At 43.1% G+C, this 21,455-nt stretch overlaps 1 long non-coding RNA gene across 1 annotated transcript in view; it reads right to left on the bottom strand.

Annotated features, from left to right (window-relative positions):
* Nucleotides 1–13,813: 13,813 nt before the first annotated feature.
* Nucleotides 13,814–21,455, bottom strand: part of LOC138446650 (uncharacterized) — a 29,512-nt gene continuing 21,870 nt past the window's right edge. The window contains exons 2-3 of the long non-coding RNA XR_011259580.1: nt 15,970–16,010; nt 13,814–14,252 (exon numbers count right to left, since the gene is read on the bottom strand). This is a non-coding gene — a long non-coding RNA (uncharacterized lncRNA). The remainder of the gene's footprint in view (nt 14,253–15,969; nt 16,011–21,455) is intronic.

The following is a 21,455-nucleotide window of genomic DNA, read 5'->3' as shown; positions in this document are numbered from 1 at the left end:
GTCTGCTTAAAAGAGAAAAAAGGGAGGGGGCATGGTTTTAATATGCTCCAGATGGGGGGAAAATGATTTACATGAGAGTTTATTTCCTCTTTGCTGATATGAAAGAATTACAGATACAAAACCCACTGATCTATAGAATAAAAAAAGAAAAGAAATGTTATTTTCCTGTAAAGGTGTCAGTTCATTTATATTCATTTAACCATCCATCCATCAATTCACTTTCTCACTCCGTGCACATTCTCTCTGGCTCTGTTAAATCTTCCCCCATCATACAGTTTGCTAGAATATGCAATGAAGTTTTCTTTCTTTAAAATAATGTGAGAGTGAGATGAAATAGGTAAAGATAGGTAAAGAGGGAAGGTTTTGTTGTTGTTTTCAAATATCCCTGACAATTTAACATTATGATTTTAGGGCAAAATTTTAACCATAGTCACCTTTCATTATTGCTGCAGTTTGAGCCTGAAAGATTATATGCAGAGAATATGCGATAATTTTTTCATAAAATATTCATACAGTAGAAAGACGTTTACCAGTTGAAAACCTTTGTGTAACATAGAAATGTACCAAAGGATGAATTCTTATGTAGAGTCAGATTTTGGGTCAATAATGCATTGTTTTATTAAAAGAGTTGTTATGGACATGAGCAAGTTCACATTTCCCTGAAGATTTCCTGCTTGGTCAAGGTATGAGCAGCACAAAATCTTCTGTGTTGAGTTGCAAGGTCTAAACACCTGTGTAGCAAAATTTGCATATATCAAGAAAGAAATGAGAGGTGCTGTCATTTGGGGGCTTCCAAGGGGAGACAATTACTTAAGAATAGGTATTACTTTTCTTGAAATAAAAGATGATGATAGATGATTTTCACCCAAATAAAGGGGTAGTATAGTATCACTTCCAGTTTAAAGTCACCCAAATGGATGATTGGAGACCTAAGCAAGGACAAGATCAACTGTCAACATCTGATGATGGTTTTCACAGTTAAGAAAAACAGTAAATGCATTCCCATAGAAGTTTCTCTACCCTGAAGACTAATTCTTTCATTCTCCCCTCCCCTTTCTCATTCTTCCTCCTCCTACTTATGTTTAGTTTTCCTTTTTAAAATGTGAACACTGCTGTCAGATCAGAAATTTCCTTCATAGGTCTTCATAAATTATCAGCATCATTTTTCATCACGCCGGTTTCTTCCCAGTCTCACATCCTTCTGCTATGGTAATACATTTACTTTCCCATCTAATTTTTAATCAAACCAACTGAATATGGGGCAAAAGGAATAACAGCTTGGCCAGAAGTTGAGATATTTCATGTGTGTTTCTTACCGGAAACTCCATAGATTCACTTGAAGTGAGTGCTTAGAAGTTAGCTGGATGAGATGACACTTTTAAGGCATTTACAATGTTCTCCTTATCATTGTCTTTTACATCCTGGGTTTTCCAGACTGTTTGCAATACTTATACCTAATAAGAAGGATCGATTTGCTTTGAATTCTCTTTAAGAAGAAAATTGACAAGAAAAAACTGAAGTCATCTAAAGCTGAACTTTGTCCAAATACACTCTTAGTTTACAATGAGCCATTTATATATGAATATAAATGTGCTACAGTCTGAGTTAAAGTGAGCACAAACAAGTTGTAAATACAAACAACTTACTGTCTGCTGTTGTGACAGCTCTAGCTGTCTCTTGGGTTCAAATCCACATTGTTACCACTGGCTTGGTGAAATTCAAAGTGTATTACACAACTCACTGTAGCAGCCTTCACAGCTAATTTGTTAGGCGGAGAGGATTGTCATCGGATGGAGGTCAATCTACTGTCGTATTAACAACCTTCACTCCCTTTGCAGATGGTCGAAGTTGCTCCAACAATTTAAAATGTGTTTTAAACAATAATAAAATGTGTGTCTTGAAAACACATTTGATAGTAAACAGGTTAAATGAGTGATCATGGCAGTAGGCTTGGATTTTTTATTTTAGGAAATTTCATCAGCAAATCTGAAGCCGCGCCTGTCATTAGTTCTCTCTCTGTCCTAGTCCCATCCTTCTGCAGATGGTCCCTTGTGGAGTTCTCCCGGGACACTAAGACTGCTGGCCCCTTCGGGGGCTGCCTCTTGCTCTCCCATACCAACTCTCAGAGGACATCCTACAGGGACATTTTATTTTTACCTTCTTTTTTTCTCTTCTTTTAACGGGAACAAAAATTTGGTTATCGCCACTGTCCACCTTTGTGCGATGTGATGGGCTTCTGAGTCATCAAACCCACTGAAAGAAGGAGCTCTCATCCCCTTAGGAGACAATCTGGAGGAAAACAGGTAAATTGGTTCAAGACAAACTGTTGCCAAAAAGAAAATTACCATTATAATTTCACTCTTCTTAGTTGGGGAGGGGCTCAAACATAGGATAAAGTCTGAAAAAAAAAAATTGGATTGACACCAAAAGGGATTTGTATTAATTTCTGTCTTTTGGTCATCCTCTGGATATCCAAGCAGCATTCTTTAGTTAATAAGGTAGGGAAAGGCCTTGATCCATGAATGCACTTGTCAACCCCTATGGTTCAAATTCCTTACTTTCCTAAATGGGCAGCTAGTCACCATGACCCAGGGCAATCCAGAGCCCTTAAGTGACAGTTCCACAAAACTGTCAGTAAAACAGGGTGGGAATGGAAAGATGGAGGGAGTGCCATACGACTGCCAGTGAATCATCAAATTCTTAATAATGGGGTTCTGGGCACCTGCTGATGGTATCATAGAGAAGGAAATGGCAGCCCACTCCAGTACTCTTGCCTGAAAAATCCAAGGACAGAGGAGCCTAGTGGGCTATAGTCCATGGAGTTGCAAAAGAATCGGACATAACTTAGTGACTAAACAGCTAACAACAACAAACCGATGCTATCAATTCACTCTTACACTCTTTCCCTCAAAGATGGCCGGCAGCATCAAAAGTTCTGACTGTCTTCCTAGGAGAAATCCCTGGTACTGAAAGACACAAACCTGGAGAATGATCAGACAAGCCTGGAAGACTCCCAGAGCCAACTGGGCAACTGTTGCCCTGCATGGACGCCAAAGTCTGAGCACGAAGGCTCTGACCATTCATTTACCGAATTCCCTGGCTTAGATGCAGAAAAAGAAGTTACAAAACATGTGTCTTACTCCAAGGAGCATTGACTGTGCCTGGATTGGTGGGTAGAACAGTCCACTGGATTCAAATGGGTAAGATTTTTATCTCTTGAAATCAGTGATTTAAAGAAAAGCCAGCATTGATGACTGTTTAGGTACCATCACAGGTAGAGAATTACAAGATATTATTTTTTTCTCTTTCAGTAAAATGTGTTTTAGAGATATGTTTTAATTGATTATATTTCTTTCCAGGACTCTGAAGATCTGTCTTCATCTTCCTTGGGGAGATGTACTCTGCAATAAGGGAGAACCACAGTGGTTTATTAGATAGGTGTTAACTGTGTGCTCTGTGCAAAGAAGCACGTGAGGTGCCTTAGATATTCCATGTTGTTAAATTCTTCCTAGAGCACCAGGAGGTAAGTGCTGCTATTACCCTTGCTCCTCACAGGAGGAAACTGAGGCTCAGAGACATTCCTAACTCACCCAAAGGCTTATGGCCCTCGCAGTAGAAAAGTTATACCAGTGCTCACTGTCTACTCACTACCACTATCTATAAAATCAAGAACTCACTGGAGATGGGTAAAAGAAGGGACCAAGAACCCACAGAATGCATACCTGGGGATGAAACCAAGGAAGAGGAGAAAATGTAAAGTTTGGGGATAAGGTGAAGGAGCTGCAAAGGTTTCCCTCTCTCAGGTGGATAAGGAGACGCAGAATTGAAATGGACCCACATCTCCTGCCACCATAGATGGAGTCCTCTCACTAGCTGGGCCACACGCTGCTTCAGCCTTCTTGGCCCAAGATTCACTATCCAATTCTAAGTTTTGCTGATACACACATAGCCAGGGACCAGGACATCACCAAGCTAATCACGAATCATCACAGAGCAGGCTGCCCTGGTAGCTCAGTGGTAAAGAATCCGCCTGCCAATGCAGGAGACATGAGTTCGATTCCAGGGTTGGGAAGATCCCCTGGAGAAGAAAATGGTAACACTCCCATATTCTTGCCTGGAGAATCCCATGGACAGAGAAGCCTGGCAGTCCATGGGGCTGCAAAGAGTTGGACATGACTTCAAGACTGAACAAGAGCAAGGCATAGACACAGATTCCCTGAAGAGCAGACAGTCAACTCCCTAGGCCCTTCCAGATGCTCCATTTCATGATGTTCATGAAACAGACGTAGAGCAGAGGGGGACCAAGACAGCAATTAAAGAGGAAGCTGCCTCTGCCAGGGAGCTTAGCAAGTGAAGCTATAGTGTATAGGGGAGGGAAGAAGAAATGTTTCCCCCAATTCTGTTTTGCATTCTCCTGCTTTTAATCAGGTTTAGTTAAAAGCTGCTACCCTTCTCCTGCCCCTGAATTCCTCAGCCAGACTCTTGAAATCTGCCCAGCTTCTGTGTCTTTGCCTTAAGGTGGGAACACTGATTTTTGCTTGTTCATCCTGTACTGAGTGCTTGCATATCAATCATGGTATACCAAGGATTTTGCATTTCCTTGCTAAGAATAGTTGGCATTTGTCATGTCTTTGTAGGAAGATCAAAGCAGGGCATAAACAAAAAGTTACTTATCACAATATTTATGTTTAAGGCAATTTGGGGACATTCCAAAGCCTCTTAGTTGCCCAGTCCCTGCTTTGGTGTGATGTTACAGAACTGCTTGGAAACAGGCTCATTGGCTCCTTCCTTTTCTAGCTTTAGAATCGCATCCCTGGTCAGCATACAGATGATTCCTAAGTCACATAAAAGAAATGAATGTATGAAGTCAAAGAAGGGAGTCTATGAGAGCTGAGGAGCAGAAACCTATGGGCAAGATGTGATCATTTTATAGATGTTTAAAAGGAGATTTGAAATGCTATTGGCCTAAAAAAAAAAAAAAAGAAAAGAAATGCTATTGGCCTTACCAAGACTTTTATTTCTGAAGTGCTCTGGGTGACATGATCACTTGTGCAAATTACAGTTTGAGACCAAAGGACCTCAAACCAGCGACTGGGTGGGTGGGGCAGGTTTCTCAGTAACATTGATGGGAATCCCTTCCAACGTTCAATGGGAGCTGGGAGGATAGAGCAGAGGGGGACTAACACAGCAATTAAAAGAGGAAGCTGCCTGCTGATCCTGGTCTCTGCTTTGATAAAGGGCAGAAGATGAAGGCTGGCTTCTTTCTAGCATCATCCTTCACAATTTTGGTCATATCCATCTGCAATTTTAGTAACCTCATATATTCTTCTTTCACTTGACTCATTCTTTCACTTACTCTCATCCTACACAATAATTACATGAATCATGAAGTTTTTTGTGGTAGGTTTTTTTTTTAAGATTAATTGAAATTAAAAATACCCCCTCTAAAACAATCATGCTGTCTCAAGATAGCATGGAGAAACTTGGAGAAACACTGTTCTAAAGTGTTCACTTCATCACGGAGGGAAATGAAGAAAGATCAGAGGGGTAAAGTACTTTCTCCAAAGTCACACAGCTTGACAACAGGGAAGGGCAGTCTATAGCCCAGGTCTTTTGGGTCTTGGCCCAGCACACTTTCCTTCTGTTTCTCTCATTTTTCTCAGAAGATAAAAGAGAGCATTAGACAGGTAGCACTTTCTTTTGGGGGAGGAGGGTATGAAGATTCTCCTGCTTCTCTCATGAATTTTAAGCTCTGTGTTGGTGGTACATGTGTGCTTAATCGCTTCAGTCATGTCTGATTCTTTGCAACACTATGAACTGTAGCCTAGCAGGCTCTTTTGTCCATGGGATTTTCCAGGCAAGAATACTAGAGTGGGTTGCCATGCCTTCTTCCAGGAGACCTTCCTGACTGACCCAAAGATAGAACCTAAGTCTCCTGCGTCTCCTGCATTGGAGGATTCTCTACCACTGAGCCACCGGGGAAATCCTTCTTGGTAGTGCTAAACCTTATTTCCTGATTCAGAATGTCTTCAGCCTACTGATTATATTGTATAAAACATAACACAGGGGCTTCCCTGGTGGTCCAGTGGTTAAGAATCTGCCTGCCAATGCAAGGACACAGGTTCTATCCATGGTCTGGGAAGACCCCACATGCCGCAAAGCAACAAAGCCCCTGTCTACAAGAGAAGCCGCAGCAACAGGAAGCCCAAGCACCGCAACTACTGAGCCTGTGCTGTGGAGTCCCTGCCCCATAACAAGGGAAGCCATGGCAACAGAAAGCCCAAGCACCATAGCTAGAGAGTAGCCCTCACTCGCCACAACTAGTGAAAGCCCTCCAGCAGCAATGAAGACTCAGCACAGACAAAAAAATGAATATAAATAAATAAATCTTAACAAACCAAAAAACCTAACACATTTCCCAGGGAACTGAGGGAAAGGTGGGAGCAGTCTATGGGAAGGAGGGATCTGAATGGGCTTTGAGAGCCAGGAGCTTCCCATGCCCTAGGAAGGTCAGTTGGACAGGAGATGGTAGGAAGGAAGGGGGAAGGCCACTAACCACAAGCAGTCTGCTGGTGGCAGCCACCAGTGTCTTTGTGCCACAGACACACCCAGCGAGCTGAGAAGTGCAGTCTTCTCTGTCATCAGCTGGGGTCCCAGGCTGTGTACTATCCCACCCAACATCCCCCGGGCACTTGTTTTAACCTGGATCACCTGATGGCCCAGGGGGACTAAATTCTTCATCTGTGGCCTTGCAGTGTCTGTGGCTGTTTTCAAAATGAGGTGGCCGTTTTTAAAAATAACATCTTTAAAAAAAAAACATTTATAACTTGGCTCTTTTCATTTTATTTTTTTGGCATACTGCATGGCTTGTGGGAACTTAGTTCCCCAACCAGAAATTGAACCTGGGCCATGAGCAGTGAGAGTGTGGAGTCCTAACCACTGGACCTCCAGAGAATTCCCGAGGTAGCCTTGTATTTGTCACTCCCAGCACAGATTTCTAAGCAGCCTTCAGTGAGAGTTAAAAAAAGAAGAAAAACCCCCAGGGATGCAGTTTCAGTTCAGTTCAGTCGCTCAGTCGTGTCCAACTCTTTGCGACCCCATGAATCACAGCACGCCAGGCCTTCCTGTCCATCACCAACACCCAGAGTTCACTCAGACTCACGTCCATCGAGTCTGTGATGCCATCCAGCCATCTCATCTTCTGTTGTCCCCTTCTCCTCCTGCCCCAAATCCCTTCCAGCATCAGAGTCTTCTCCAAAGAGTCAACTCTTCGCATGAGATGGCCAAAGTACTGGAGTTTCAGCTTTAGCATCATTCCTTCCAAAGAAATCCCAGGGCTGATCTCCTTCAAAATGGACTGGTTGGATCTCCTTGCAGTCCAAGGGCTCTCAAGAGTCTTCTCCAACACCACAGTTCAAAAGCATCAATTCTTCAGTGCTCAGCCTTCCTCACAGTCCAACTCTCACATCCATACATGACCATAGGAAAAACCATAGCCTTGACTAGACGGACCTTAGTCGGCAAAGTAATGTCTCTGCTTTTGAATATACTATCTAGGCTGGTCATAACTTTTCTTCCAAGGACTAAGCGTCTTTTAATTTCATGGCTGCAATCACCATCTGCAGTGACTTTGGAGCCCCCCAAAATAAAGTCTGACACTGTTTCCACTGTTTCCCCATCTATTTCCCATGAAGTGATGGGACTGGATGCCATGATCTTTGTTTTCTGAATGTTGAGCTTTAAGCCAACTTTTTCACTCTCCACTTTCACTTTCATCAAGAGTCTCTTTAGCTCCTCTTCACTTTCTGCCATAAGGGTGGTGTCATCTGCATGTCTGAGGGGTGCAGTTTAGCATCATAAAAAAAAAAAACGCTCCCAACAAATCAAGTATTTTGTCACAGACCAATAGTGATTTTCTTTGTTTATTAAAGGGTCTGAGGTCTTCTCACAAACTACTTTTTTCCTCTTGCACTAATGAAATCAATCCTGAATATTCAATAGAAGGACTGATGCGCAAGCTGAAGCGCCAATATTTTGGTCACATGATGTGAAGAGTCGACTCATTAGATAAGACCCTGATGCTGGGAAAGATTGAAGGCAAGAGGAGAAGGGGGTGACAGAGGACGAGATGGTTGGATGGCATTATTGACTCAATGGACATGAGTTTGAGCAGGCTCTGGGAAATGGGGAAGGATAGGGAAGGATAGGGAAACCTGGCTTGCAGTCCATGGGGCCTCAAATAGTCAGACAAGACTGAGCGACTGAACAACAACACAACTTTCACACAGAACTACCCTGTAGCGTACACCTCCTGCAGGCTCAGCTGCAGTAAGGAATGTATGTAACTCCTCCCAGCTTACCTGCCTTCCCCGGCAGTCAATTCCCAACACCTTGTCTATAGGTATTATCTCTCTCTCTTTTTTCTTTTGTATTATCTCTCTTTTACAGAAGAAACTGGAACTTTGAGAAGTTAAATGACTTTGCCTGCGGTCCAAAAGACACTAGGAAGAGGCCCTGAAAACTCAGCTTTTTTCCCTCCCACCTTGGGTCCCTGCTCTCACCCCATCAGCCATCTTGACCTGCATCTGTTGCCTTCCTTAAGGCAACACACATTTTCTCCAGAATCCTTGGAGCCTTCATCAGTCAGTCACTTCTGAATAAATAGCTAACTCCTTAGGACTCTTCTGCCTTAGGTTCATTTTGTCTTTCATGTCTTTTTCAGGCATCAGATTATCATTGTGGTTCCTCAAGTCTTGAATTCTGTGGAACTTCCCTGGTGGTTCAGTGGTTAAGACTTCATGCTGCCAACACAGGGGTTACAGGTTTGATCCCTGGTTGGGGAACTAAGATCCTGAGTGCTGCACAGACACAGCCAAAAAAATAGACTTAAATCTTAGCTCTGCTGCTTGCTAGCTCTGTGACTTTCTGGGTCTCACTTTACTCATCTGCAAAATGGACAGAGAAACAGTTTTAATGTCACGAGATTGTTTTGAAAGACAATATGGTTGTAAAGAGCTTATTAATATCAGGCCACACATTTAATAAGTATTAGCTATTTTTTGGATTTACTACATATTCTCTTTCACTTGAAAGAAATTCTTTTCCCCATGTATTTTTTATGATGAATGGGAATATCAGCTTAGTATCTGTTCTGTCCATCTCTTCAAAGTGGTGTCATACTTTTTCTTCAAATGACGCAAAGAGAACCTCCAGCCTTTTTCCATTTCCCTTGTAGCTACACATTGCCCATCGTTATACAGGTTATTTCTTTTCCTCATAGCACAACTGAGGGTAGAAACACAGTTTAGGATGTTTTCATGGACAAATCTTTTTTGTTCCCTTCTAGTTATATTGAAAAGAAAAAAAAAAATCTCTCCTGTTACAGAAACACTGGGCTCGTTGGTAGTCAGGAGCTGGAAAGAGCAAGGGGGATATCAGGGGGGTTTTCAGCTCCCGAGTCATAGAACACATCCCTTTCCCATTCTCAGTTCCAGCATCTCCTTGCCTTCTGTCCTCATCACAGTCCTCTTCAGTTCAGTTCAGTTCAGTTGCTCAGTCGTGTCTGACTCTCTGGAACCCCATGAATCGCAGCATGCCAGGCCTCCCTGTCCATCTCCTGGAGTTCACTCAGACTCACGTCCATTGAGTCAGTGATACCATCCAGCCATTTCATCCTCTGTTGTCCCCTTCTCCTCCTGCTCCCAATCCCTCCCAGCATCAGAGTCTTTTCCAATGAGTCAACTCTTTGCATGAGGTGGCCAGAGTAGGTAACTGCATTCCTGAGGGGCCCGCTATTCCTTCTGTGCTCTCTGAGGTCCTTCCAAGAGCAGCCCCCCTGGTAACCTGATTCCTCTTTCCCCACTGAAGTCAGTCTCCCAGTCCCGCTCCCTCTTCCCCCTACCTTGGCTTGCCCCTCGGCCTTTCCTTCTACACCTTTAACCATCCAACAGTACTCATGGAGTGCTAGTCACATTCAAGCACTTTCGGGCACTAAGGAATCAGAGGGGTACAAGGCCAACCCTTGGAGGCTACTGTCTTCCCTTTAGTGATGGGAGTGAGCGTAATCTCTGCTCTGAAATTACTTGTACCTTTTTTTTTTTTTTAAGCTCTTTCTACTTACTACTACTTAAGGACTTCCCTGGTGGCTCAGACGGTAAAGCATCTGCCTACAATGTGGGAGATCCAGGTTCGATCCCTGGGTCGGAAAGATCCTCTGGAGAAGGAAATGGCAACCCACTCCAGTGCTCTTGCCTGCAGGCTCAGCTGCAGTAAGGAATGTATGTAACTCCTCCCAGCTTACCTGCCTTCCCCGGCAGTCAATTCCCAACACCTTGTCTATAGGTATTATCTCTCTCTTTCTCTTTTTTCTTTTGTATTATCTCTCTTTTACAGAAGAAACTGGAACTTTGAGAAGTTAAATGACTTTGCCTGCGGTCCAAAAGACACTAGGAAGAGGCCCTGAAAACTCAGCTTTTTTCCCTCCCACCTTGGGTCCTGGCTCTCACCCCATCAGCCATCTTGACCTGCATCTGTTGCCTTCCTTAAGGCAACACACACTTTCTCCAGAATCCTTGGAGCCTTCATCAGTCAGTCACTTCTGAATCGATAACGAACTCCTTAGGACTCTTCTGCCTTGGGTTTGTTTCGTCTTTCGTGTCTTTTTCAGGCATCAGATTATCATTGTGGTTGATCATTTGAATGTGGAGTGAGATCCTCAAGTCTTGAATTCTGTAGAACTTCCCTGGTGGTTCAGTGGTTAAGACTTCATGCTGCCAACACAGGGGTTACAGGTTTGATCCCTGGTTGGGGAACTAAGATCCCGAGTGCTGCACAGACACAGCCAAAAAACAGACTTAAATCTTAGCTCTGCTGCTTGCTAGCTCTGTGACTTTCTGGGTCTCACTTTACTCATCTGCAAAATGGACAGAGAAACAGTTTTAATGTCACGAGATTGTTTTGAAAGACAATATGGTTGTAAAGAGCTTAGTAGTATCAGGCCACACATTTAATAAGTATTAGCTATTTTTTGGATTTACTACATATTCTCTTTCACTTGAAAGAAATTCTTTTCCCCATGTATTTTTTATGATGAATGGGAATATCAGCTTAGTATCTGTTCTGTCCATCTCTTCAAAGTGGTGTCATACTTTTCCTTCAAATGACGCAAAGAGAACCTCCAGCCTTTTTCCATTTCCCTTGTAGCTACACATTGCCCATCGTTATACAGGTTATTTCTTTTCCTCATAGCACAACTGAGGGTAGAAACACAGTTTAGGATGTTTTCATGGACAAATCTTTTTTGTTCCCTTCTAGTTATATTGAAAAGAAAAATAAAAAAAATCTCTCCTGTTACAGAAACACTGGGCTCGTTGGTAGTCAGGAGCTGGAAAGAGCAAGGGGGATATCAGGGGGGTTTTCAGCTCCCGAGTCAGGGAACACTTCCCTTTCCCATTCTCAGTTCCAGCATCTCCTTGCCTTCTGTCCTCATCACAGTCCTCTTAGGTAATTGCATTCCTGAGGGGCCCGCTGTTCCTTCTGTGCTCTCTGAGGTGCTTCCAAGAGCAGCCCCCCTGGTAACCTGATTCCTCTTTCCCCACTGAAGTCAGTCTCCCAGTCCCGCTCCCTCCTCCCCCTACCTTGGCTTGCCCCTCGATCTTTCCTTCTACACCTTTAACCATCCAACAGTACTCATGGAGTGCTGGTCACATTTAAGCACTTTCGGGCACTAAGGAATCAGAGGGGTACAAGGCCAACCCTTGGAGGCTATTGTCTTCCCTTTAGTGATGGGAGTGACTGTAATTTCTGCTCTGAAATTACTTGTACCTTTTTTTTTTTTAGCTCTGTCTATTTATTACTTCCTTTTCTGCTACTTACTACCTCTACAACTATGGACTACTTACTATACCTCTCAGGGTGGGTTCATTCATCAGTGAAAGGAGGGATTAAAGTAGCAATCCCAGTGCCTAGCCACGCATGTGTTATCAGGAGTAAATGAGATAACATGCAAGGTGCCCACCCAGCCTGGTGCCTGGCACATACACAATGCCCAGGAAATGTCATGACTCTCATGTATTATTATTGAACTCTGTCTACACTGCAGAAACCAGTGGGGTGTACCACTTTATTTATGCAAAGTTTTTTCCTACTCTTTTTTCCTTTCCCACAATATTTAAATAGAAAAACTACTTTAAAATGTATATGTATATATAATTTTTTAAATTTTAGTCTGCACAGCACAGCATGCAGAATCTTAGTTGTCCATCCAGGGACTGAATCCTGGCCCTTGCAGTGGAAGTGCCGAGTCTTAATCACTGGACTGCCAGAGAAGTTCCAAGTTCTGTATATTTTTAAGTCAATTATCTAGTCATTATTTCTTAAGGTCTAGATTCACCTGATAATCTCTCCAAGTTTCTGTGGTGTCATGTTATGTCACGTTTCATTCAGTAGTGTCTGACTCTTTGCAAACCCAAAGACTGTAACCCGCCTGGCTTCTCTGTCCACGGAATTCTCCAGGCAAGAATACTGGAGTAGGTAGTCATTCCCTTCTTCAGAGGATCTTCCCAACCCAGGGATTGAACCCGGGTCTCCTACACTGTAGGCAGATTCCTTACTACCTGAGCCACCAGGGAAGCCTTGTTTCTGTACAGACCCAGTGAAATCCCAGAATAATAAACAGGAGAGGGGTGGGTCCACATTCTCAGGGTCAACAAATGTTTCAACCCAGATAAGAGTGGGCAAAGAGTATACAAGAAATGACTGAATTCTAAAGCTGTGGTCTATGTGTACTTAGGGTCTTAGAAGTTCAGAACTGAGAGAAATCTATGAGAGCTTTGAAATCACCCTCACATTTTTGTATTAAAAAAAAAAAAAATCAAGGACCAGGGAGGAAGGCCAAGGTGCCATGGTCAAGGTCACACAGAGAGGTCATGGCAGAGCAAGACCTTTTGATATTTCCTCTTTTGTGAGTTCCCCTTCATTATGTGGACAGGATAATAGATTAAAAAATGAAAATTTAGTCCATTGCTTCTATATGGAGGAATGGCCCAGGGGATTCTGCGGACAAGCAGATGTAAAGCCTTATGATCATGAGTAGTCTTGCTACTGATAGCTCAGACTACTAGCTTCCAGGACTTCCCTGGTGGACCAGTGGTTAAGATTCTGCACTCTCAATGCAGGGGACCTGGGTTCGGTCCCTGGTCAGAGAACTAGATCCCATGTGCTGCAACTACAACCCAACACAGCACCCCCAAAATTAAAAAAACACTGATTGCCTGCCTCTTGGACTGCTTTGTGCCAGGCACTGTGTGCATCCCTCATTTCATCCTCGCTCCACTCTTGAGGGTAAATGTTATTCTGCCCTGAGGACACTGATGCTCAAGGAGGCTAAACATGCCCGTGGTCCTAGTGGACCCAGGTTGATACTAAGATCTGTGCATCTTCAAAGAACTTGTGGTTTTCTCCTGTGTCATGCAGATATTTTGTGCTCAGAACAGAGTCCTTGAGAAAGTGACAGAGAGATCAACAGTGTGAAGGAAAAGTTCCAGAGGGAGAGGGCAAAGAGGATCTGGAGGACCCATTCAAGAAGCCCTGCTGGAAGAAGTAAGTCTGTAAAGAATTGAATGAATGTGTGTTGGAGGGAGAGAGGTGACAATAACAAGACATGTCTCGTCTATCAGTGGGTTTTCTTATATTCAATTTTTTGTGTTAAATAATAATCGAGTTTGCTGTCTTTATAAATGTTAAGACTATAAAATGAGGCAAGACTGGCTTTTTCTCTCAGCATAATTTCTTTTATTTACATGATATTCTCGAACAGACAAAAGTATAGTTGTTAAGAGTCAAGGGTGGGGGGAGAAGATGTGGATGACAAAGTGGCATGGGACATTTTTGCCTGGGGGACTGTTCTGTGTCCTGAGGGTAGAAGCGGTCACACCCACTTATACGCTGTTAATATGCATAGAGGTATACCTCCAAAAAGGCAATTGTACTGCATTTTCCAACTGATGAAAAAACAAAATGTTATAAAATAAGGCACGGAAACTCACTGATGAGCACTTAGATTCCGATCACTAGGAAACAAAGGGATCTAGTTAAATTAGCCCACCCTTTGGTCTGTCATTCAAGGCCCCTCAGTGTCCAGTCTGGTGCCCAGCTGACAGCTGACCTCCCTATGTTTCCAGCTGAGGAACAGGGGCTGGTTCCATCCAAGTGCAGCCTCCAGCTCTTCCATGGCGCCATTCGTCCATCTGAGCCTGGAGGAATGGGAGGAAGGGGTGAGGGGGGATCATCTTCAGGTAGGAAATGCACCTCTCACTCACAATATATAGTATTTACAAGAAGCCTTTGTCACCACAGAGTATGCATGGCATTTCCCCTAAATCTATTCTCTTCTGAAATTAAACACAGGTAAAGAGATTCTCTAAAACAGGATGGGACTCTAAAGTAGCATTAAACCCTCTTGCAACTATAATAGCCACTGATACCATTTACTGAGTGTCTCCTCAGGGGATCAGGAATTTTCTCTGTCTGCATTGTCTGATTTATCCCTCACCATCAGCCTTCAAGGGAGGAGAACCATTGCTCACACAAGGAAATTCAAGCTCAGAGAGGTGGCACCGCCTGCCAGAGGTCAGAAGGCTGGGCCCTGGCAGAGCTGGGCTTTTCATCTTGGTCTCTGTCCCCAGGAGCTGGTGTGCTTGCTCTGAGTTCCAAAGGGGCCACCCCAGTCCTACCAAGCAGCCAGCCCTGGCCCATCCCTCCTCCTACCCCTCCTCCCCAGTTCCCACCACTGGCAACGCCACTTCCCACTCTGCCTTGCTCGTCTCCCCCTACCCTCAATTTGTCCTTGCTCTCACTCCTCCCTTTTAAGAGATTTGTCCTTGCTTTGAATCCATCTGTTCCCAGCTCTCCATCCTTCCCTGTTGTGCTCTGAGAACCAGTAGCTTGGAAACAGGGAAGAAACACACTAAGTTGGAAGAAGATGAGTGCCTGGTACTTACTCCATGTGGTTCTCCACGCTTGTCCTTACAGACCTTGTTATAAACAGTGGGCAAGATTTATAGGCTGTTGACTGGGAATCAGAAACTATTATTCTGTCTCTTTCTCTTTATACATAGATATGAATGTTGGAGGGAACCACAGTCCTTATCTTGTCCAAGCTCTAGGGACTGCAGAAAATCTTCTGGGCAGACCTAGGAATCTAGTGGTGTAGTTCCATGGTACATAAAGTGGGTGTATCTGCATCAACTGGGATCTTGTTAGCAATGCAGATTCTCAGGCCCCTGCCCAGACTTGCTGAACCAGAAACTCTGGAGGTGGAGCCCAGCAATCTGGGTTTTAACAAGACCTCAAGCTGTTTCTGCAGTAACATGTTTTTGAGATTTACAGATGGAAACTAGTGCTTCTAACACCTTTATGTGCATAAAAATTACCTGAAGATAGGGTTGCCAGATTTAGCAAATATTTTTTATTTTATAGGTATGTTTATGGGACATACTTATACTAAAGAAAAATAACAAAAACCTTTCCTTGTTTAATCTGAAATGGAAATGTAATTGCCTATCTTGTATTTTATCTGGCAGTTCTGCCTGAGGTCCAGCTTCTGATTCAGTGGTTCTGATGTGAAACCTGAGATTCAGCATTTCTAACAAACTCCCTGGTGAGGCCAGAGCTGCCAAACCATGCTGACAGCAAGGACCTAGAGCTACTTGTTAAATGCAGATTCCTGAACCTTCCCCCAACCTACTGATTCAGAATATCCAAGGAAGACATTGATTTGGACTATTTGGCTATGTGTTCTGAGTCACGAACATTCCATCTACAATTATTCCTGAATTCTATAAGTTCAGGTCTTAACCTTTACATGTAACTCCATACACACAATAGTTAGTGGAGGTGAGCCAAGAATGGGGGGCTCTGCTGAAAGACAGGAGAGGAAGGGAGGCTCGCAGAGGAAAATGGAGAACTCACCAAGGGAGTGGAGGACCCAGGAAACTGGAGGTCTGGTGCATCTGTAACCGAGGGAGCAAAACTCAGGGCTGCTGGCCTCCCAGGCTCACCAAAGACAATCAGACCTTATCAAAGTGGACCACGCTTGTGGGTAGATTTATCAAACCCTCTTGCATTAAGAACTCTGCTTGTTTTGTTCAGTCACTCTGTCATATCTAACTCTGCGACCGCATGGAGAGCAGCACGCCAGGCTTCCCTGTCCTTCACTATCTCCCAGAGTTTGCTCAAACTCATATTCACTGAGTCAAGGATGCCATCCAACCATCTCATCCTCTGTCACCCACTTCTCCTCCTGCCCTCAATCTTTCCCAGCACCAGGGTCTTTTCCAATAAGTTGCTTCTTCGTACCAGGTTGCCAAAGAACTGGAGCTTCAGCTTCAGCATCTGAACTGTATGGATTTTATCTTATTTCAGTTTATTCTCAAACAATGTTTAAAGTTGGAGATTCGTCCTCTCATTTAGTAGATGAAGAGCCCAAGGGAGCTAGTCCAAGGTCATACAGCTGTTAGGTCCTAGAGTCAGGATTTGAATACAGGTCTGTGACCAGAGTGCTCTCCGCTGCACGTGTCACTCTGGATTCTTATGTTTATGGAAGGTGCTGAAGCACAATGGTGGCTCCAGGAGCAACTAGCCACTGCCCTCCACAACTGCAGCCACAGGCTCTTTTCTCGTGGCATCTGCCTTCAGCCCCCTCCCTGCTGGGCCTCTCCACCCCGTCAGATGACACCCCAGAGCATCACCCACACAGACCCAGCCTGCTCCATGACTCACCGACTGGCTTGTTTCTCCTGAGGAGCATGGCCTGCATGGTGGAAGCTTCTCAAGAGCCCTGAGCCCCCCACTTCATTAGACCCATTGACCTCCTCTTCTTGCTGTTGTGGGATTAGTCATGTGTTTATTCTTGATGCACTTTTGTTTCCTTTCATCTTCCAGAACAGTCTTTTCAGTTTAAGTTTCTACCTGGACATGATGAAATTCCAGGCATGTTCTCAACTCTATCTCAGGTTTCAAAGTGTATTAGTTTGACGAATTTCTCTCCACCCAAGGAAATGATATTGGTCTGAGCCAGGTTGAAAGAGTCAGAGGTCTCAGTCTCACCACTGTGGATGAGATGTCAGAATTTCAAACTCACAATCTTATTGACTCCTCGTCCTTTTGTTCTTTGCTGTACTTGTCATGAGAGTTGAGTTTGTGTAATTTGGAGGGGTGGCTGATTGGCTCTGGTTTGATTATGACCTATTTGTCATTTAATTAATAAAAGCAGCAGCCAACTGACAGATGGCTTAAGGACATCCTAGCAACTCCTGCTACTCCAAAGCCCAGGCAATTATTTGGGTTTTAGAAAAATCAGATCATCAGCTTGGGATGGATGTTGTTTTGCCTTTAAGCAAGCTCTAGCCATCCTCTGTAGAGTCCACCAGTGAAAAGAATAACCAAGAAACACACAGCTTTCTTCAAGGATGGGAAAGGGAAAGAAAAGTCCCATTTCTCCAGTATTTAGGTTGTGTCAGGCACTTAACTAATTTAATCTTCTCAATAGCTTTAAGTTATAGATCTTTAGTTAGTCCAGTTCAGTTGCTCAGTCGTGTCTGACTATTTGAAACCCCATGGACTGCAGCATTCCAGGCTTCCCCATCCATCGCTAACTCCTGGAGCTTACTCAAACTCATGTCCATCGAGTCGGTGATGCCATCCAACCATCCCATCCTCTGTCATCCCCTTCTCTTCTTACCTTCCATCTTTCCAAGCATCAGGCTCTTTTCCAATGAGTCAGTTCTTCACATCAGGTGGCCAAAGTATTGAAGTTTCAGCTTCAGCATCAGTCCTTCCAATGAATATTCAGGACCGATTTCCTTTAGGATGGACTGGTTAGATCTCCTTGCAGTCCAAGGGACTCTTAAGGGTCTTGTCCAACACCACAGTTCAAAAGCATCAATTCTTTGGAACTCAGCTTTCTTTATAGTCCAACTCTCACATCTATACATGACCACTGGAAAAATCATAGCTTTGACTAGATGGACCTTTGTTGGCAAAGGAATGTCTCTGCTTTTTAATATGCTGTCTAGGTTGGTCATAGCTTTTCTTCCAAGGAGCAAAGGTCTTAATTTCATGGCTGCAGTCACCATCCGCACTGATTTTGGAGCTCCCAAAAATAAAGTCTGACACTGTTTCCATTGTTTCCCCATATAAATGCCATGAGGTGATGGGACCAGATGCCATGATCTTAGTTTTCTGAATGATGAGTTTTAAGTCAACTTTTCACTCTCATCTTTCACGTTCATCAAGAGGCTCTTTAGTTCTTCGCTTTCTGCCCTAAGAGTGGTGTCATCTGCATATCTGAGGTTATTGATATTTCTCCCGGCAATCTTGATTCCAGCTTGTGCTTCATCCAGCCCAGCATTTCTCATGATGTAATCTGCACATTAGTTAAATAAGCAGGGTGACAGTATACAGCCTTGACGTACTCCTTTCCCGATTTGGAACCAGTCTGTTGTTCCACGCCCAGTTCTAACTGTTCCTTCTTGACCTGCATTCAGATTTCTCAGGAGGCGGGTCAGGTGATCTGATATTCCCATCTCTTAAAGAATTGTCCAGAGTTTGTTGTGATCCACACAGTCAAAGGCTTTGGCGTAGTCAATAAAGCAGAAGTAGATGTTTTTCTGGAACTCTCTTCCTTTTTCAGTGATTCAACAGATGTTGACAATTTGATCTCTGGTTCGTCTACCTTTTCTAAATCCAGCTTGAACATCTGGAAGTTCATGGTTCATGTACTATTGAAGCCTGGCTTGGAGAATCTTGAGCATTATTTGCTAGTGTATGAGATGAGTGCAATTGTGAGGTAGTTTGAACATTCTTTGGCTTTGCCTTTCTTTGGGATTGAAATGAAAACTGACCTTTTCCAATCCTGTGGCCACTGCTGAGTTTTCCAAATTTGCTGGCATATTGAGTGAGGCACTTTCACAGCATCATCTTTTAGGATTTGAAATAGCTCAATTGGAATTCCATCATCTCCACTAGCTTTGTTTATAGTGATGATTCCTAAGGCCCACTTGACTTCACATTCCAGGATATCTGGCTCTAGGTGAGTGATCACATCATCATGATTATCTGGGTCGTGAAGACCTTTTTTGTACAGTTCTTCTGTGTATTCTTCCCACCGCTTTTTAATATCTTCTGCTTCTGTTAGATCCATACCATTTCTGTCCTTTATTGTGCCCATCTTTGCATGAAATGTTCCATTGGTATCTCTAATTTTCTTGAAGAGATGTCTAGTCTTTCCCTTTCTATTTTTTTTCCTTTATTTCTTTGCACTGATCACTGAGGAAGGCTTTCTTATCTCTCCTTGCTATTCTTTGGAACTCTGCATTCAAATGGGCATATCTTTCCTTTTCTCCTTTGCCTTTCACGTCTTTCTTTTCTCAGCTATTTGTAAGGCCTCCTCGGACAACTATTTTGCCCTTTTGCAATCCTTTTTCTTGGGGATGGTCTTGATCACTGCCTCCTATACAGTGTTATGAACCTCTGTCCATAGTTCTTCAGATATTGTCTATCTGATCTAATCCCTTGAATCTATTTGTCACTTCCAGTGTATAAGCATAAGGGATTTGATTTAGGTCATACCTGAATGGTCTAGTGGTTTTCCCTACTTTCTTCAATTTAAGTTTGAATTTGGCAATAAGGAGTTCATGATCTGAGCCACAGTCAGCTCCCGGTCTTGTTTTTGCTGACTATATAGAGCTTCTCCATCTTTGTCTTACTAGGAAAAGATCTATTTAGCATAGATCTTACTATCCCCATTTTACAGATTACAGAGTCTAGCCCCAGAGGTTAAGAAATCTGCCCCAAGTCCAAACAACCAGAAAATGACAAGCCTGGGATAAGAATTCAAGTCTGTCTGATTTCAAAGTCATTGTGTTTTCATTCTGGGTAGGTTGGAGAACTTCTTCATTTAGCCCGAAAATTAAAAAACTTTTTTTTTAAAATCATTTCTGTGTTTTTTAATGGGTAGAATATGTGTTATTTAAAGTACTGAGGCTCTTAGTCAACCAGGTATCAATACTCACCAAAAGCTCTGCTAGTAAGTGGGAAATACAGGAAATATATTAAGAAGTGTAGATCAGTGGAATAATACAGGATTCTGAGAAACAGCCCGAGATATCAGTGGGGGAAGTGATAGACTATTTAATAAATGGTATTGGGACCACTGACTTTTCAAATAAGATAAAGTTAAATTCTTATCTTATACTATACATAAAAACTAACTCCAGGCAGCATATATATTTAAAATTTTAAGCAAGAAAAAATATATAGGAGAATATCTTCGTGATCTTAAGGCAAGGAAAACCCAAAAAATAGAAAAAATAATGGGAAATATTGGTAAGTGGGGCTGCCATACACTATATGCAGGTCAGGAAACAACAGTTAGAAGTGGATGTGAAACAACAGACTGGTTCCAAATAGGAAAAGGAGTATGTCGAGGCTGTATATTGTCACCCTGCTTATTTAACTTACATGCACAGTACATCATGAGAAACGCTGGGCTGGAAGAAACACAAGCTGGAATCAGATTGCTGGGAGAAATATCAATAACCTCAGATATGCAAATGACACCACCCTTATGGCAGAAAGTGAAGAGGAACTAAAAAGCCTCTTGATGAAAGTGAAAGAGGAGAGTGAAAAAGTTGGCTTTAAGCTCAACATTCAGAAAACCAAGATCATGGCATCCAGTCCCATCACTTCATGGGAAATAGATGGGGAAACAGTGGAAACAGTGTCAGACTTTATTTTTTTTTGGCTCCAAAATCACTGCAGATGGTGATTGCAGCCATGAAATTAAAAGATGCTTACTCCTTGGAAGAAAAGTTATGACCAACCTAGAGAGCATATTCAAAAGCAGAGACATTACTTTGCCAAAAAAGGTCCATCTAGTCAAGGCTATGGTTTTTCCTGTGGTCATGTCTGGATGTGAGTTGGACTGTGAAGAAAGCTAAGTGCCAAAGAATAGATACTTTTGAACTGTGGTGTTGGAGAAGATCTTGAGGGTCCCTTGGACTGCAAGGAGATCCAACCAGTCCATTCTGAAAGAGATCAACCCTAGGATTTCTTTGGAAGGAATGATGCTAAAGCTGAAACTCCTGTACTTTGGCCACCTCATGTGAAGAGTTGACTCATTGGAAAAGACTCTGATGCTGGGAGGGATTGGGGTCAGGAGGAGAAGGGGACAGAGGATGAGATGGCTGTATGGCATCACCGACTCGATGGACATGAGTTTGAGTGAATTCTGGGAGTTGGTGATAGACAGTGAGGCCTGGCCTGCTGCGATTCCTGGGGTCGCAAAGAGTCGGACACGACAGAGCAACTGAACTGAACTAATACATTTTAAATTTTTTGTAGAATAAAAGGCCCCACTTACAAAGTTAAAAGATGAGAAGCAGGCTGAGAGAAGA

This window comes from Ovis canadensis, chromosome 1 (genome assembly GCF_042477335.2).
Source record: "Ovis canadensis isolate MfBH-ARS-UI-01 breed Bighorn chromosome 1, ARS-UI_OviCan_v2, whole genome shotgun sequence".
In the NCBI taxonomy this organism is placed as follows: domain Eukaryota; kingdom Metazoa; phylum Chordata; class Mammalia; order Artiodactyla; family Bovidae; genus Ovis; species Ovis canadensis.
The sequence above is the reverse complement of the archived record's forward strand: the minus strand, read 5'-3'. Positions and strand labels throughout refer to the sequence as shown.